Source organism: Vespa velutina, chromosome 18 (genome assembly GCF_912470025.1).
Source record: "Vespa velutina chromosome 18, iVesVel2.1, whole genome shotgun sequence".
NCBI classification, from domain to species: Eukaryota; Metazoa; Arthropoda; class Insecta; order Hymenoptera; family Vespidae; genus Vespa; species Vespa velutina.
Genome location: NC_062205.1, coordinates 316,997 through 336,285, shown reverse-complemented (window position 1 = coordinate 336,285; position 19,289 = coordinate 316,997).

Below are 19,289 nucleotides of genomic sequence, written 5' to 3'. Positions count from 1 at the left end.
CCTTGGATGAATATAGAAATGTCAGAGAACCCTCAGGTTCTTCCGGTCCGACTTATGGTCTATCAACTTTTCGTTGTGGAATGGACGGATGGGATAAAACATTCGCCATGTTAAAGGGAAGAAGTGTGCACGAACAACATGCACATATAAATTGGTATGATAGAAGATTACTGCCATCGTTGGAAAACTAGAAAGCGCAATGGAGCAATAAAAAATCTAGCCTGCTTGCGAGGCAAGAAGCAAGGTTGTTCCATGAAGGCGTCAAATATATGCACATACCGTATTTTTCTAACCGCACTCAGGAAGCCATTAAATGTCAAAGACGCTATCAGCGTCATAAGGACCAAGTTCAGCGTTACCTGGCAGAGCTGCGAACGGAAATAAACACGATAACGGACGTAAGCTCTGTAGTAATTAATGAACCATTAACTGTCCTCAAAAAGGTAATTATTGAGAAAATGGATCCGCTTCTGGTCCCGAGTTTCGGACTGATAGGCTGGGGACGATTTACAAAAATTTGTCAAGGTGGTCACAAGACGAGATAGCGTCAGAGCTGAACGCCTATCTCCTGGAGATATTTCCTCTAAAACCCTGTAAAGCTGGTCCACAACCCAAAATTCAAAAACAGACTGACAAAGACGCAAGTTCGTAGGCCAGAATATGCGATAACACAGAAGGCATGGAAGAAAAACTCATGTAAGTGTCTTCGTGTTATTCTAAAAAGCGCATAAGAAAATAAAAGAGCCTCGCTCCCGTGTAAGATTCTGAAAGGATTGACCGAAAAAGAGGCGCGTAGCTAAGCTGGTGTAATTGAGAAGCTGCAGGCATTACGGTTGCTCTACAGTCATCCAAAATCCAACTGTTGACGTCACATGACAAAGTCAAGTAACTTGTCTCCGTGAAATCAGTCAGTTCCAATGAAAGAAAATCAAGCGATACTGACAACAATCGAGTCAGGCGAAATTTAACGGGCATTACCAAACTACAATACCGCGCCAGGCCCTGATGGCCTAATTACTAGACACCTTCGAAAGATTCCCACAAAAATTTTTGTGGAGATATTCAATCTTTTATCCGTTGGAGGCAAACTGCTTAAATCTCTCTTAGAATCAAAGACAACCTTGATTCCAAGAAAAGTGGACGCCTCCAACCCAGGGGACTTTCGACCGATAACGGTATTGGCAAAGACATACTATAATATGCCAATAGACTTGTCAAGGAGATTAGTTTCGACAAAAGGCAGAGGGCCTTTCTTTCTTCTGATGGAACGGCGAAGAGTATTTTCGATCTTGGCATGGTTCTTCGTTATCTCCGGCAAAATTTCAAGCATCTATTTATGGAATCGATAGACGTCTCCAAACCATTCGGTTCCGTGTCACACAAAATTATTAGGGGCACCTTAACATCTTATGGTATCCCAAACAATCTTTTAAAATATATAGTTAACACTATGAACGAAGCAGTACGAAGCTTGCATGTGATACCTGGGTCTCTGGAAAAATTAAACCAACATGTGGAGTTAAGCAAGAGGACCCGCTCTCACCTATTATCTTTAATATGGTGATGGACGGGCTCCTGCGCAAAATACTCCCAGAGGAAGACGTGGACGAAGTTTATTATAACGTTCTTGCATTTGCAGACGACCTCGTCTTCGTCGCCTCAACATCCCTAGGACACCAAAGCACTCTGGATATTGTGAACGATTACCTGGCCAAATGTGATTTAGTTATAAATATAAGTAAGTTGTTCACTGTGGCAATTCGGAGTCTGCCACACATGAAAAAGACGGTGGTAGATGGCAGAGCCGTGTTGAATTGTGCGGAATGCCAGTTGCCGGCCTTACAACGGGAAGATGAGTGGAAATATCTAAGCGTACCATTCACGCCTGAAGGTCGATCTAAGGGGCAGGAGATCGAACTCTTCCAATGTGCGCTTCAAAAACTAACTAAAGCGCCACTGAAGTCATAATAGAGGGTCTTCGCGTTGAGACTGATGGTGCTACCAGAGTTATATCATCTCTTGAACCTGGGTAACACATCTCTCAACTGGTTAAAAAAACTCGATAGCATTGTGAGAAGAAATGGGCTCAAACTCTCTGCAGGTCATTTGATGGCTGCGGTTTAAGGGAATCGAGAAAAGTCCTTCAACAACACCAATGGATAATTGACGGCTTTCGATTCCTATCAGGACGAGACTTCGTCAACGCAACTAAAATATGAATTAACGCACTGCTAACGAGATCCACAACAGCAAGGGGCAGGAAAAGTCGCACATGTCAGCCAGAATACATGGTGATAGAAGCGATAGATCACGTCCTGCAGAAGTGCTATCGTACTCATAAAGCACATATTAGATCGATCAACGCAGTCCTATCTTACGTGAAAAGAGCACTCATGAAATCACACAACATCGTGGAAGAGGAACCTCAGTCTCAGACTGTCACTTTTTCGTGTGAAATCCAAACAAAAACTCTGAAGAAACATTTTAAAAGAGAGACTTACAAACACATATACAGATTAATCCTTTGCAGTCGGCGTCCCCGTAGCGGGGACATTTCTAAATCGTCGTAGAAGTTGGTGTACCCGTAGCGGGGACATTTTTAAATAGTCGTAGAAGTTAATGATCCCGCAGCGGGAACATTCGAAAATCGCAAAAATGACGAAACACTATCGTCCCCTATGTCTCGAGATTCAAATGTTTCGGTCGATTTACGAGATAACAATGCATAATTGTTTAAAGAAATTTACAGGCAGTCAGTTTCGAATGAACTCTCGAGAAACATTGAGATCGCTAAAAAGCTAGTCATTGTGTACATTACACACCTTATTTTACAAAAGTATCAATTTTATTCAAAAGTACCGCGAACATAATAAAATTTGTGTTCAAAATTTTAAAAATTCAGTGTAATTCGCAAAAATAAAATGGTTTAGAAATGATTCGCAAGATAATGAGAGTAGTGATGATGGATTGGAATTTGAAGCATATAATGAAAATATGAGAAATTTAACGTACGAATCAGTACCTGATAATGACAGTGATGTTAGTGACGAGTAAATAGTTCCTCCTAAGAGAGGGAATGTACTAAGAATTGAAAGTGACATGGAGAATAGCGAAGGTGATGATGAAAAACATTTAGAACAAATAGGGGACTCCAGTAAAAGTGACGAATGTGGGAGGACGTCACAGAGAAAAACGATTTACCTTTTACTTTCAATTTCAAAACTCCGTAAATGGTAGGACGACAAATACCTCAGAATGTAACAAAACTATTGGACTTTTTCAAATTATATTTCACTGATTTATTGATAGACCAAATTGTAAAAACGACTAATGAATATGTACAAATGAAAATACGTGAGAAACAGTTGGCCAATAAATCTATTTGGCATTCGTGGGTGGACGTTACATGTGAAAAATTTATGGACTTCATCGGGGTAATTCAACATGGGAACAATGCCACTTGCAAGCATATCGAAATATTGGACAACGAATAGCAACAGTAAAATTCTTTTCTATTCAGAGGTATTTAGCAGAGACCGATTTCGCCAAATGTTTTGGATGTTACAGTTACAAGGCAATGAATTTTCCAATACATCTTTGAGAACCCGGATTGGAAAGGCAAACAACTTTTTGTAGTATATAGACACGAAGTTTGCGGAACATTTTATACTTGGTAGGGATATTTGTATCGACGAATCAGTTGTCAAGTTCAAGGTAAAAATTGCATTTATAACATATAACCCGAAGAAACCGACCAAATGGGGTATAAGAATTTACGTATTAGCGGATAGGGAAACCGGCTATGTATACTCGATTTTGCCCTATTATGGAAGCTTGACAACGGCAAATTTGCAAAAAATCAAAACTTCCGGGTAGCTCTCGAATTCCATTAACATTAATTAAAAAACTTTTGAACAACATTCCGAGTGCTGAGGGTTATCACTTGTACACTGATCGATACTTTACAAGTATCCCACTTGCTAATGAACTCCTCAAATTAAAGGTTCATTTAACGGGTACTGTAATGTCAACTCGAAAATACTTGCCAGCTGCAACAAAAAAACCGATATTTTCATCAAAATCGACTGTGGCTTATAAGAAGGACAATACATTGGTCCTCGCATGGAAAAGCAAGCGGATCGTGACCTTTCTGAGCACTAGCGATACAGCATCCCTCCAACCAGTTACAGCGAGAACACGCGGGGCATAATAAATGTACTGAAACCAATCGTGGCTATAAATTATACCAAGAAAATGGGAGCTGTTGATCGTGCGGACCAATATGCGACGACGTATTGTTTCCTTCGCAAATCTCTCAAATGGTGAAGAAAATTATTTTTTTGGGGCATGGAGATGTGCGTCATCAACTCATATATAATGTACAAAATAACAAAACAACAAAAAAATGAAAAGCCACTAACACAATTAAATTTTGTTAAATATTTAGTCGATCAGTTAGTAGGAAATTTCCAGCACCAAACACCATCTACACCCTCACCTTTAACGTCATTCGTAGACAATAGATTAAACAATCAGTTACATATAATTCGTTCAGGAGGCAAGAAAGACTGTGCAGTATGTTCCGACAGGAAAACTCCAGGAAAAAGGCGACAAACACACACGTACTGTGTTACTTGTACTCGAAAGCCAGGACTTGATATCGGTGATTGTTTCACAAAATATCATTCTTTAGAACATTACAGAGATTAAAAATTTTATATTCTTACGTATTATAAGTAGTATTAAATACAAAAAATCAGTTTCAACAAATTCTGTGTGTTTTAATATCTATATATTGACTTTAAATACTGTACGGAAAAGTAATTGCGAAACGATAGATTTGGGAGTACCTACTGGTACTCCCAAAAGCGAAATCTGCCGATCGAAAAGGGTTAAATCATTAGAAGAAATTGGATGGCACCTGTTAAGTTTTTAAGGTTTGCAACATTTATTTGAAAATTTTACTTGGGGCTTTGTTTAGTTTGTTTTTTTAAATCTTTTTGTATCTCCCTTATTAGAATGTCACAGAGAAGCTCGAAAAGAATTCAATCCTCTAATGGCTTAACTGATTCAGACAGTGATTCAGATATTGAAAATCAAATTAATGTAATTCGACACAGAAATAGAAGAACTATATGTAGTACTTCTGAATCAGAAGCTGAACAGATTGAAATCCATGACAATAACTCTGAAGTATGAACGCCAAAAATATTCGTCCCCAAAATACATAAGTTTGCGGTAGTGGATTCAGGAATAAAAAAAATATTAATAGATCCGCAAAAATCTTAAACTTTTTTCAACTTTTATTTTCTGAAGAACTCGTAGAGTTGATTGCAAGGGAAAGTAATCGATATTGGTCTCGAAAGAGTAATAATAACGTAAATATGTCAGATGGAACAGGACTAGCCGAATTATATTATTTTTTTGCTGTGTCATTATTGATGATACGCAACAAGAAATTATCATTAGCAGAGTATTGGAGCAAAGATAAACTTTTGTGTAGCGAAATCTTTGGAGAAGTGATGACGAGAGACCGTTACTTCAAACGCTACATTTCACCGATGATGTTGGTCGTACTAATTATTGTTTATACAAAATACGAAACGTCGTTGAAATATTACGAAAAGGATTTAATGAATCATTTCAGCCTTATCAACGGCTATGCATTAACGAAAGTCTGCTTTTGTACAAAGGGCGGCTTTCGTTTAAGCAGTACATACCATCGAAGAGAAGTAGAGTTGGCATAAAATCGTTTATTTTGAGCGACTGTGAGACAGGGTTCGTGCAAGACCTAATAATTTATGCCGGATCATCCACCATGGTGGATACAGAAAATCTAGACATTGTAAAATCTGGAGCAATTGTGGAAACCCTTATGAAGCCGCATCTAGGAAAGGGCCATACTCTTTACGTAGATAACTGGTATGTAAGTCCCGTTTTATTTAAATTTTTGCATCATAATGGCACAAACGCGTGCGGGACTGTAATCAAAAAGAGAAAAGAAATGCCCAATATTGACAAACAATTAAAAAAGGGGGAAGCAGCATTTAGATCATCCGATAATTTATTGATCTTAAAATGGATGGACAAGAAAGAGGTGTATATGATTTCTACAATGCATACAGCAGAGTTTAAAACGTTAATCAGGCATGGAGGAGAAAAAGTTATCCAGAAACCTGTATGCGTGTTAGATTATAATAATTCAATAGGTGCAGTGGATAAAGCGGATATGGCCATAAGCACTGTGAACTCGACACGGAAATCCTTGAAATGGTACCGGAAATTTTTCTTCCATCTGGTGGACATTTGCGTCTGGAACACTTATTGTCTGTACAAACATAAAATGAAATAACCAATATCTATGGCAAGATTTCAATTGCAACTAATTAGGGAGATGCTGGGAAAGTACCATGAAAGTATAAGTCATTCACATCGAACAGGGAATAATAATCCATTGAGATTAATAGAACGACATTTTCCGTTGGTTTACAAATCGGCAGGAAAAAAACCAAGAAGAAGGTGTGTCGTCTGCCATGCGAATGACAAAAGATGCAAAACAGTGCATGAATGTAAAGACTGTAATGTGGGATTATGTGTCGACTGTTGTTTTAAAATTTATCACTGTGGATTAAATTATTAAAAATTTTAATTTGTTATTGTAAAGTGTAATTTTTAATTTTTAAATACATTTTTATTGATAATAATTGCAAATCTCCAAATATGTTGTTGTATAACACTTAAAAAATCGTACGATCATGAGAATGACGAGAAAGATGTAAGTTCGAACACCAGTTTACCTAAACGCGATATGCACACTTTTCGGCGCAGTGCTCCGTTCAGCGTTGTCACTCCGACGGAGCACACTGGAGCGAAAGGGTTAATAACAAAGAATACGCATTTAATGTGTACACTACGAAAAAATCAATGTGGAAATTCAGTAGAAGTAGTATTCAAAAAATTAAAACGTGGAGAACTCATTGCTCGCGAAAATAAATCCGGAATAACAATTTTAAAATGGAAAGACAAGAGAGACGTATTGATGCTTTCAACGAAACATTCGGCAGAAATAACTACTGTACATAAGAAATTTTTCTCGCGTGAAAAACCAAAAATGATTGTGGAATATAATCTAAGAAAATCATCAGTCGATTTATCAGGCCAAATGATAGCTTATAATTCACCACTACACAAAACTTTAAAGTGGTATAGAAAATTAGCAATAGAACTGTTATTGAATATATGTGTGGTAAATTCAATGATATTATTCAAACAGGTAACAAGAAAAGATATTCAAATTTCCGACTTCAGAATGAAAGTTGCATTGTATTTAACAAAATGTCGTGATAATGATGCTGAAGTTTTCATTTCTCCACGTGAAAGCTTGCTGAGAAAACCACAACATAAATTAAAAGCAATGCCGGGAAAAGCTCAAACGGTGCGAAGATTTTGCAAAATTTGTTACCAACAAAATTCAAAGAAGCTAGGAAGAATAATTGCAAAAAATTGTAGCAAAAAAGTCGTGACATATTGTAAAGACTGTGCTGGTTCACCCCTTCTTTGTTTAGAATGTTTCAATATGACACATCGTAACGTGCGCGCATAATAAAACTATATTATATGTATAAATATAACTATTTTCAGATGTTTTATACTGCATTTATTTCTTCACACCACTATATCAACGATGATAATAATAAAAAATTGTAAGTATTGTCATTTGTCTAAATTTTTTATTTTTTTTTTCAATCTGGGCACGCCGGTCACTGGTGGCCCCCCTGGCGTCACAGCCAAGTTAAGTGTCGGTCACCGGTGACCCCCGTGGCATTCAACCTGTTAATAAAGAGTTATATTGTAAATTTTCGTGTAAAATATGTACAGAAAAAATTATTAGCGAGAGATTCTGCCAAAACTTGTTTTACTTCGAATAGTATGTATAATTCAATTACGCGCAATCGCGAATCATTGAATATACATCAAGTAATACGGTCATAAAACAATTCTCTCTATAAATACTTAGTCAGTCTAGCACGGTCATAAGTTCTTTTTATTTAGTTCTTTTTATTAAGCTATTACGAGTTTACGTCTACGTCTTCCACAGCACAGTTATAAGTGTGTTTTCTTTATATTATTCAGGAACATTGAAAGCTATTCAATAATATTAAAAATTATTTAACCATATTAAAAAGTTTTCAATAATTATAAAATTCATTGTTCAGTTAAATTTTAAATTTCACGAGTAATCAATATACTTTATAAATTCGTTACTTCGTTTTTCCAATGTATTTCATTTTTACAATGTATTTCAATTTTATTTTGTTTTCGTTCTTCTTTTTATTTTGAATAAATTATAATTGTTAAAAAATGAAGTGTTCTGAACAATCAAAATATACCTTCCGGAACATATCCGTTCCAATTCTATCTACACCTTCGACAAGGCAAGGCAAATCCAACATCTCTTGGGGTCTTCAAATAGAAATCGAAACATTTTAGACACTAAGGTAGCTCTACGATTGGTCGAGATCCAACTTCTGGCGTCACATATTAATAAAAATTTTTGTTGTATCAGACTTGCCAGTGCAAATGGGCAAATACTTACTTTTTATGCAAATCTTTCTAGATTATTATAACTATGCCTCTACCGAAATCTTTAATCGTTCTAGATTACCTATTTCCTTATCAATCGTCTTCTCCAAATTTCTTATTTGCAGTAATGATAATGCTTCTGTTAAATTATTCAGTTTAACTATTTTCATTAGATTTAACACTTCTGGTTTTGCAGAATTAATATATCTTAAATGTGCAAATAATCGTGTCACTAAAGACTGCAGGAAGTATAAAAATCAGCCGGAATTAATTATAATGACTAACACCTTCCCAACGCAACAATCTGCAAAAAATATCAAAGGAGATTGAGTCTGAACAAAAAAGAAAAAGCAAATAAAAAAGACAAAATAACAAATAATATTCCAATTCCTAATTTATATGATATCAAACAATTTCCGAAATTAGACATAAAGATAGATGCCCCTATCAATTATTGGCAAAGTAGACAAACAAAATAAACACTAATATACAAGATAATGTAAAACCATCCAATGATCAAATTTTACAATTAGTAGAATTACCTAATAGAATCTCAGAAATAACAAGAATGTACAATATCAATAAAATAATTAGCTTAGTGAAAGAACTCAAAGATAACTTAGAATAAGTTAACAGACAAATGAAGCATTGATTGCTTTATTTTGTGAACTTGAAACAAATTAACAAATCTAAATATATGTAGCTGGAACATCAATGATTTAAGAAATAGAAGAGGAAAATTAATAGTGTTAAAATAAACTGGACAAGTAATCAAACACTAGTTAGATATAGGAACTTTTAGATTAATACTTTTTCTACAGTTAATTAACTTCATGTTTTTCTAGATCTCTCAATTTCATTGTAAAAACGTGCTTAATATGTGCATATCATTTAACATTAACCGATATCAATTATTTAAAACTTTTTTTCTTCCAAATAATCAACACTTTATTAATCAAAGTTTATTATTTTTCAGCTTATTCGTTTCGAGATCATGTTTCTTCGTGTGTGTAAAGTACAAACAAAAATCGAAATATGTGTACCGCAGATAATACTGGCATCACTAACACGATGATTACAATTGCACCAATAACAGTTAACGGTAGTAGATATATATTCAAGAAACTGGATGCAAATTACAACTGGAAGTTTATGATGCGATGTTATTGATTATGGATGATCTGTAGAATTGTATTACAGAAACCAATCTTGATACAAATCGAGACTAGAGGATATTTTCAAAAATTTGCTTTTTCGTCCAATTAATATATTAGAGGTATTGAAATAATTAAACAAGCTTAGGATAACTTATAGGTATAGGTATTCAAAGACAGAAGTTTACAGCATATAAAAAAAATGTAGTTATGTGTCAAAAAAAACACCGATGACCTTGATAACACCGAAAAAAATAACCTCGGGAAAAAATATTCTTTACAAATATTGATCCTTTGATACCATTCATATTACGTAAAAAATGTTTTTGCATCATAATAAGCTGAAGAGATATTTAGGTGATCCTACATAAAAGAACCACCCACTATATGCCAAGCCCAGAAAGAATTCTAAGATTTACACCATAGATACACCACTGCAAGTAAGACGCAAAGTGATAGACTATTGCAAAATTGTTAACAAAATCTCGAAAATTAGCTAGAGTTCAATCAAGAATTCGAGCCATTTTTAAATACTCGACAAAAATAGTTGTCTTGAACAAGCTCAAACATTTTCATAAGTAGATAGATGACCATGGCTCTCATCTGGAAAAATTCAAGATAATTCATACATACGCTCTTAACAAATTTCAGGAAACAAAACATAAATACAAAATTGTACATGATCATGATTTTCAATTTTGAGCTTCCGACATGAATCAAAACTATTAATTGCATTGTTAACAAAAAGATTAACGGATTCGTCATCTCGAAATTTACAAGAAAAAAGTTTGACATACGAAATAAAGCAAATCAATTCATTAGGGATATTAATAAGAAGGACAGATTCTATTTCATTAACTATAACACAAACCATTCTATATTCCAATACGAAAATATGAAAAAACATTGAAGTACAAGGTCTGTCAGATAACTATCCCGACCATGTGCTATAACAGGAAAAAGAATTAAATCTGATAAATGGCGATGATGTTCCCTTAGAGAAGTAACAATCTTCTTTCAACGATTGCCAATTACGGAAACACTCTTTATATTTAGATTTCGGAATAGCTAACAGCTGTTTCGTCGCGTTTCCTTTTATGTTTTTCAAATCATTGAATCTTCTTCCCTTAAGTGGATTTTTCATTTGGGGTACAGCCAGAAGTTGCAGAGAGACATATCAGTTTCTTCAGCCCCCCATAAATGGGAACCTGAACAATGCCGTGTTTCACATGAAATTTCTGGATAAGCTACAATGAATGGGCAGTTGCGTTGTCCTGGTGTATCAGCCAATCGCTACTTTTCCATAAATCTGACTGTTTCCTTCTCACTGCGTCATCCAATCATTTCCAAACTTTTTTGTAATATTCTTGAACAATCAAACGACTATTTTGATTAATTAATACTCGAACTCCATATTTTCAGAAGTTTTAGCCATTACAGGGTTACCAGAACGAGGGTTGCTTTCAACCGATGTACTTTTAATTGTCCACTTTTAAATCGCCTAAACTCTTTAACCTGTGTAACCTGTATTCATCGTCATACATGTTACGAATCATATGTTTTCGAACAAGAATGGCCGAGTATTTCGCAAAATTTCGTTCAGTCATCGTAAAATGTGCACAAACTCAACATTTACTCAAAAGCGTATCATTGCCGACTCGAAAGACCGTGTTGCTTGGCAGGGACGCTCATAAAGGTGCTTCCACAAAGATGAATACTGAGACGAAAATACACTTAATGAATTACTGACAGATACTATAGAATCTGGAAAAGAGGAATATGTGAATCTTCGGGCTAGTCGAGAGTTTAACTAAGTAGGTAAACTGTAAATTCAGCAAAATGAGTTATTACCTCACTCAGTTTCTTACCAGATAGAAATATTTTAACGTTTACATTTCAAAATGGTAAAAGTTAAAGACCGAGTATGCCAGCAAGATGATCTACTTCTGAACGATGCCTATCATATCTTCAAGTGCGACAGTTAAGTATTGGTAAGATGCACACTAGAATCCAGTAGTAGTCCAGTTGACTCACGAGAATGTTGTCGATACTCTCCGGCAGGAACAACTGGCTAAAAATGCCTACATACGTCATTAGTCAGTGCTCTGACAGAAGAAACGAGAGGAGGACAAAATAAACTAAAGGTTAAATAGCAATGGCGAATAAAAACTAGAATCTAACATGATATAACAGGATGGACCAAGTTAAAGGAATAAATATGTGGTTACGTTGTAGGTGCCATGTTTAAAATGGAAAAGGATGTTTAGTGAGTGAAAGTTTTTAGTGGTTGAAACATACCAACCACATTGGAGAGCAAGTCAACATTCTGATAGTGCATAATACATTATCCCCTTAAAACAAAATAATAGGAATAAAAGAAAAGGAAAAAAAACGGGGATATTGCTCTGTTGAATATTGACATTTCGCAAAGCGATAATATAAAACTCAAATCCCTGATATACTATCAATTTTTAGATGTCAGATATGAGAATATGATTAAGTGTGCTTGGCAGTAGAAAGAGATAAAGGTTCTCTTTCGAACATCAACCGCGTTCTGTTATAAGCCATTTTTAAGTTATGACATAAGAACCATGATTAAAATAAGACATTGACAGAACGGAATGTATTTGAAAGAATACGTCTAAATGTATTGAAAGATTGAAATAATTCTGCATACTTGAAATTAAAATAACAACTAAATTTAAAATTATCAGGCATAACATTATTAAAATGTTTCATTGAGGGTGAAAAACTGCATCGATTAGTGTATTTAAAATTAGAGTTTTATTTTTTACAATTGCATCTTGTACATTGTAAAAACAAATATCGAGCAAACCCTAATCTAATAATTTCCTCTTTCCACTCTTGTGCCCCATGTCTTCACGTATGTAAATCACGTATATACAACACGTATGTGTCTTCACGTGTATACATAGAGAGTGGCCTAGAAAATTTCCGGCCAAATCGTTTTTGCAACTTTCCTTTCAAAAGAAGAGTTTTAAAGAATTTTTATTAGTGTAATATATAAGAGCATATTATATGAAAGAACAAAAAGATCAATACTATTAGTTCTTCATATGTGATTATTTATAAGATAAGTATACTAGTGTATTCAAAAATTCCCGGCCAGCCTTTATTATAGATCCGTAAAATGTCAGTGATTGTTAATAATGCAGGGTTATATTTTAGTTGTTAATCAATCATTAAAATGAGAACTGTATCGAAAAATTCTTGGTTTTCAATAGGAATGATTCTCAATTAGAATAAATTATCTAATAAAAGGATTAATCAAAAAACCTTTTTGTATAAAAAATTACGCATCATGTATGGGAAGGGTAGATAATATTAATAAGATTATAAGCAGTATGGGATCAAAAAGAAGTACCAAATGGTACAAGAAATACTTTTTCCGTTTGCTTATTATTCATATAAATCGAATACTAAGAAGAAATTACAATGCAGGCATTCCACTTTCAAATAATTAAAGAAATAGTAAATAAAAATAACAGCATAAACAATAATTTAAAAAATCACAATAAATTTATTGTTCAGATTATATGAACCATTTCAGTCTTTTTGTATAAATACACAAACAAAACAAACATTACGAAATTGCGTTATGTGCATGAAAACTAATAAAGCGAGACAAAAATTGCGTTATGAATGTCAGGAATGCGATATGGGATTATGCGTAGTATCTTGCTTCAAAATATATCATGATGATACTATTGTTTCTTTTTAAATGTTCTATATAGAACATTTAAAAATAAGTTACAACTTATTTAGCTGCAAATATTTTATTGGAACGCAAATGAATAGTTGATAAAGTAGAACGATCGTATTACTATTTTTCTTGCACGATCTTGGTAGAGAAGTAAAGTCGCGTGAACAGTTCCGCCGTAGCTATAATAATAATTAAAAAAGTGATAATCTGATTAATGATTGCCACAAAAAAATAGTAATCCTATTCGGTGAAGAAATATTACGGTATAAGGAACTTTCTCCGTTCAAGGAGTTGATTCCTTTACAGAAATTAAGATTATCATAAAAATGTCGGATAAATAGTTCTTTGAACACAACGATACTAAACATATATAAAAAATCATAAAAGATTAAATTGCTTGTAAATAAAATACAGGTTTTAGATTGAACTTCTGAATTTATAAACTTAAATCGAATTGAGTATATTTGGGGAGAGATGCAACGTCGAATTAAAAAATATTAAATTTCTAGTAAGGCAGAATTATTTTCAAATTTAATAAAAAAATTTATTATTATGAATTTATCATTATTAATTTTAAATAAATACGTATTAAAAATAAATAACGTTGATATTTTTTATTGATTATAAAAAGTATGGAAAAAAGAAGACTACTGGACGAGCTCTGACAGAACGACAGACGAGAATCCTTTTACGGAAAGATTCTTTCTACGGAAAAATTCCGAGGAAAATGCAAGAGAAATCACTAAAGCGGCAGAGGTTGTTGTAACACATATAAAAAATGTTCAATGTATCTTAAAACTGTATAAACATTTGATACATCGAAAATTGAAAAAATTCAATACTATCATCGTACACATGTATGGAGAACAAAGCTTAACATTTGCAAGAAGTTATATTCATGGAAAACGACAACGAAGAAAAGTTATCTTTAATGACGGAAAGAAATTTAATTTAGATGGTCTTTTGATGGCACTATTATTTCCATGATCTTCAAAAGGAAGAACTTATTTTATGTCTTCGACAAATCGGGAAGGAAGTGTAATGGACTGGAAATCGATACAAAGACATGTATGAATTTTATATTAAACCATATGAATAGCCAAAAGTATATAGAATTAAATGATCTATTAGAAGAGTATACTGCTTGCATTACACAGAAAAATTTGATATTGTAATTGAATAATGGGTCGATCTATACAGCTAAGAATGATTTTCCTCCTAAAAAAAAAGAAATGTTTTAGTCTAGCCCGCAGATTCTCCATTATGGAAAATGTTCGGACCGAATTAGCACGAAATGTTTATGCAGGAGGAAAACAATTCTAAACAAAAGAATTATTAAAATCAAAAATTATAAATGTTTAAAAAATTATACAAATTGTTTGAACTTTTCCAAAAAAAACATATACCACCAAATATTAATAAATTATTAATTCATTATGTAGAAATGGATATAAAAGTATTCATACATCTAATTTTTTGACAATAACTTTTTATAAACAAATTATGTATTGCCAAAAACTACTCCCATTATTAATCTACTATTTATAAATATAATGTACAAATTACAAATATTTTATAATGCATAAGACAATTTATACAAGAAACACAAGAACAGTCAAAAAAGTATTCGTATAGATTATTCTACTGCTAAATCGTCGTAATAAACGCACATATCGCCATGATATTGACCAAAACAAATATTTATTGACAAAGAGGTCATAGAAGTCATAGAGGATTATAGTCTTCTGACGGTAGTAATATATCGTTAAAGTTCATAAAGAAGCACGACAATGAAGAGAAGTGAAATATCCATAACTGGGCGCGATCGCGTTATTGTTCTTCGGAAACGTGGAGGAAGCTAACGAAAAATTGGGAAAACTTAAAATTCACCTTTTAATACAGTACAGTACATTGTTTCAAAATATAAATATACTAGAACTACCGAAAATATATCACGAAAAGGTCGATCGAAAACATTATCATTTAGAGAGCGTCGGAGTATTATTCGAGAAGCTTTAAAAAATCCTTTTACAAGTGCTAGAACATTATCTAATGACATCGCGTCATAATCAGGAAAGAATATATCTCTTTACATTGTAAGAAACATTTTGCACTCAGTTAGAATATATGGTAGAACTGCGAAACCATTTATAAATGATAGGAATAGAAAAAAGCGGCTACACTTCGCAGCTACACTTCGCTAAAGTTTAAATAAATAAATCAATATAATTTTGAAATTGTTATTTTCTCCGAAGAGATTAAATTTAATATTACAAACTCAGATGGGAAGAAATTCATTTAGAGAAAATTCAATAATGAGCTGCAATCCGAAGATCTTAGGGCAACTGTTAAACATGGTAGCGGATGGTATGAGGCTATATGGCGTACAGTGGTAACATTGAATTTAGGTAGGTAACATTAGAATTAAATAAGTAACATTGCATTTATCAAGGAGACAATGAATCTCAATAAATATATCAAGGTGTTACGTAATAATTTAAAAGAAAGTGCAATTAAATTAGGGCTAAATGGTACTTATTATTTCCAACAAAATAACGACTCCAAGCACATCGCTAAGGAAACAGGAAAATAGTTGTTGTACAAGATTCCGAAACAATTAGTTACACCAACACAATGCCCTGATATTAATTCGATATCAAATTTATGGCACATATTGGATGTAAAAATAAGGAAAAGAAAAATAACTAATAAAAATGATCTATAACTACTTTTGGAAGAGAGGGTAAAAATAACAAAGGAAATAACACAGAAACTGGTCAAATTCGTGCCAAAAGGCTACAAGCCATTATCGATGCTAAAAGAATACATACAAAATATTAATATAAGTTCAACTTAAAAAATTAGTATAAGTTTTCTATTATAATTGTTAGTTTACGAATTCTCGTGTTTCTTGTATAAATTTTGCCTTATGCATTATAAAATATTTCTAATTTGTACATTATACATATCTGTAGATAGTAGACTATTAATAGGAATAGTTTTTGGCAATATATAATTCGTTTGAAGAAAGTTATTGCCAAAAAAGTGAGTATACGAATACTTTTTATATCCACTGTAGTTTTTGTATAATATGCTACCATTTCGTCTTATCAACTTCAGCATGTATTTATTTTGATAACTTTTTTACATAATAAGGCTCTACCTTCTATCTGCGTATCATCTACATATATATGCGTTCCGAGGATTTGATCCGAGGCCGCCTCTATTCCCCGGAATCGTCCCGCGTGATTGATTTCGTTCAACAGGATTTCGACGTGTACCCAGGTGAACGTGCCTCTCTCTGTGTGCATGTTATCCTATTCCGTTTTTTCTTTTTTCTCGGTTTTTGTTTCTTCTCTTCTCCTTTTTATCACGTCTCATCGCATCTCTATCGGACGTCGTTGTTTTAGAATTTTCTTCCATTTGAATTTCGAACTTTTACATATATATGCGTCTTTGATAACCGTTCAAAATTATGTCATTTCCAAGAGAAGAACAATTTAAGGTATCTCGATTTTCGTAATGTAAAAATATGAAATCGCTCGTTTCATTTTAAGAGCTCTAGATCTTATTCCCGTGAAAACAGATAAAAGGAATTTCTTTCTTTTTATCCTCTTATTGCCGTCCATAATGCGTTGATCGTTTACGCGTATCCTTACTCCACGTAGTAATTTCGATCTTATTATTAAAATTATTATTAATTTAAATACTGAGTGAAATTAAAAAAAATTCTAAATAAACCGCAGTCCAAGGAATCATTGACAGATATAGCATCGAAAAATTAAATTAATTAAAAAAAATTCAAAAAAATGGATGTAAACGAAAAATAAATGAGTATATTAGTCGATGGATAATTCGAAAGATAAATGCAATAGACATCGCAGTTGAACTTAAAAATAATCTTAATATCAATCTAAGTATTAAAGAGGATAATTTTTTACGGCCTACAGAATACCATGGCAAAGTCGCCAAAATTCGTCGATAAAAGTCAGTAAAACTATGACTTGCATCACACTAATGACCAGACTAGTGCTCAATCAATTACTGAACAATCTACAGAAGCCATCCCGCTTGCTCATACGAAATTATAAATGGAGGTGTCCGAGACAACAGAGTAGCGCTCCGATTTATGGCAATGGCCAGCAAATTTTCCTTAAGGAAAGAGATTCTCAGAATTATGAAAGTTTTGAGCTTTATCTTTGAGGAGCTAACATTAATTGAAAAGTTAAGTATTTTTATATTATATAATATGTAAACGCTCTATAGTCATAAATTGATTGTAGTGACGTTTTTTATCCGTGGCTGTAATACAGAAGTAATATACAGTTGCTTACAAAAATGTTTGAATATGTGTAAATAAAACCAAAAACAAAAAAGATATATATGTTAGACATAATACTTTGGTGCCACATGAAAATTTTCAGATAAATGCAGAAAAATTCACGCAAATCACGTTGGCGTCATATGAAGCTATCGTGTAAATGACAGTAGCATATCGCTTGTGTTCTATACAAAGTAACAATTAATTACAGGCTACAATAATAAGATATATTTGATAAAAGCCTGTTTTTGTATTGTAGCCTGTAATTAAAAAATTAGAATAAGATCATATTTTAATAAAATAAGAATTCTGCTCGTTGATAATAGCAAACGAAGGAGAAGATACATTTATACTAGATGAATATGTTGACAGTTTATCCGATGTTTCAATTGAATTTAGAGATTTTTAAGAAAAATAATGAATTCAAAGGATCTTCGAAACCTAACGTATTCCTTTGGGATATACAAAATATACAAGATTTTGTAAATTTATTTATTGGAATGAATTTGTTTGAGTCTTTACACTCGGATGTCCCCTCTGAGAGGACACCGTAAATTTAGCATATTACTCGGATGTCCCCTCAGAGAGTATTACGGCGGATAAACTAATTCCATCGCAACTTTTTGAGAAATACATATTTCCCTGAAGTTTTCTATCGAAATGGCAAAAGAAAGTAAGTCAAAGTATGGTATAATTAAGATATATTTGCACTCGAGAGGTGACTCTCACTCACCACATGATTTAATGCCGCAACTTGAGAGGTAACTTTCGCTCACCACTGTGTTTCGGTGCGGAAATTTGATGCGCAGTGAGAACTTTTTGTTTTCTTTCTTTCAATTGTGTTCCTAAGCTCTTCCTGTATAATCTTACGAAGATAACTATCTCCGTTTCCAATGGAAGTATTGTTTTCTTATCTGAAATTAATGCGCAACCATGAACCGGACTTCATTTTCGGTCTTAGTTCGAACTTGAAAGTCGTGGCAAAAGGTCTGTCTATAAAAATTGAAGTTTCTGATCCCTATAAGCATAAAATTTAATAATGATATAAGCTCAAGTGAATATGAGTTTGATGTAACGTTACTTAACGAAGAAATTACATCTATACTCAGAGAGCTTGATGACAGAGAGAACACTAGCAGTGATGATAATAATGATGAAATAAGAGGTGTAAAAAGACGAAAGATCAGAATAATAGACAGTGAATATGACAGCGATAGTGATAGTGCAGAAGACCAACAATCGGACAGTTCTGAATAGATTAGTTGTACAGAATCCGAAGAAATACCCTCGAGAATATCGTTCATAGCCGACGATACTACGGTAGGACCGCACGTACTCCCAGACAAGAAAGAACCGTTGGATTTTTTCAAACTGTTTTTTACTAATGAACTCGTGAATGAAAGTTTCTGAAACACATAACTACGCTAGAAAACAAGACGCTATTATAGTACTCGACATGGCGAGCTTGACACAGTGTGACTATCGAAGAAATGTGGGCATTTATTGG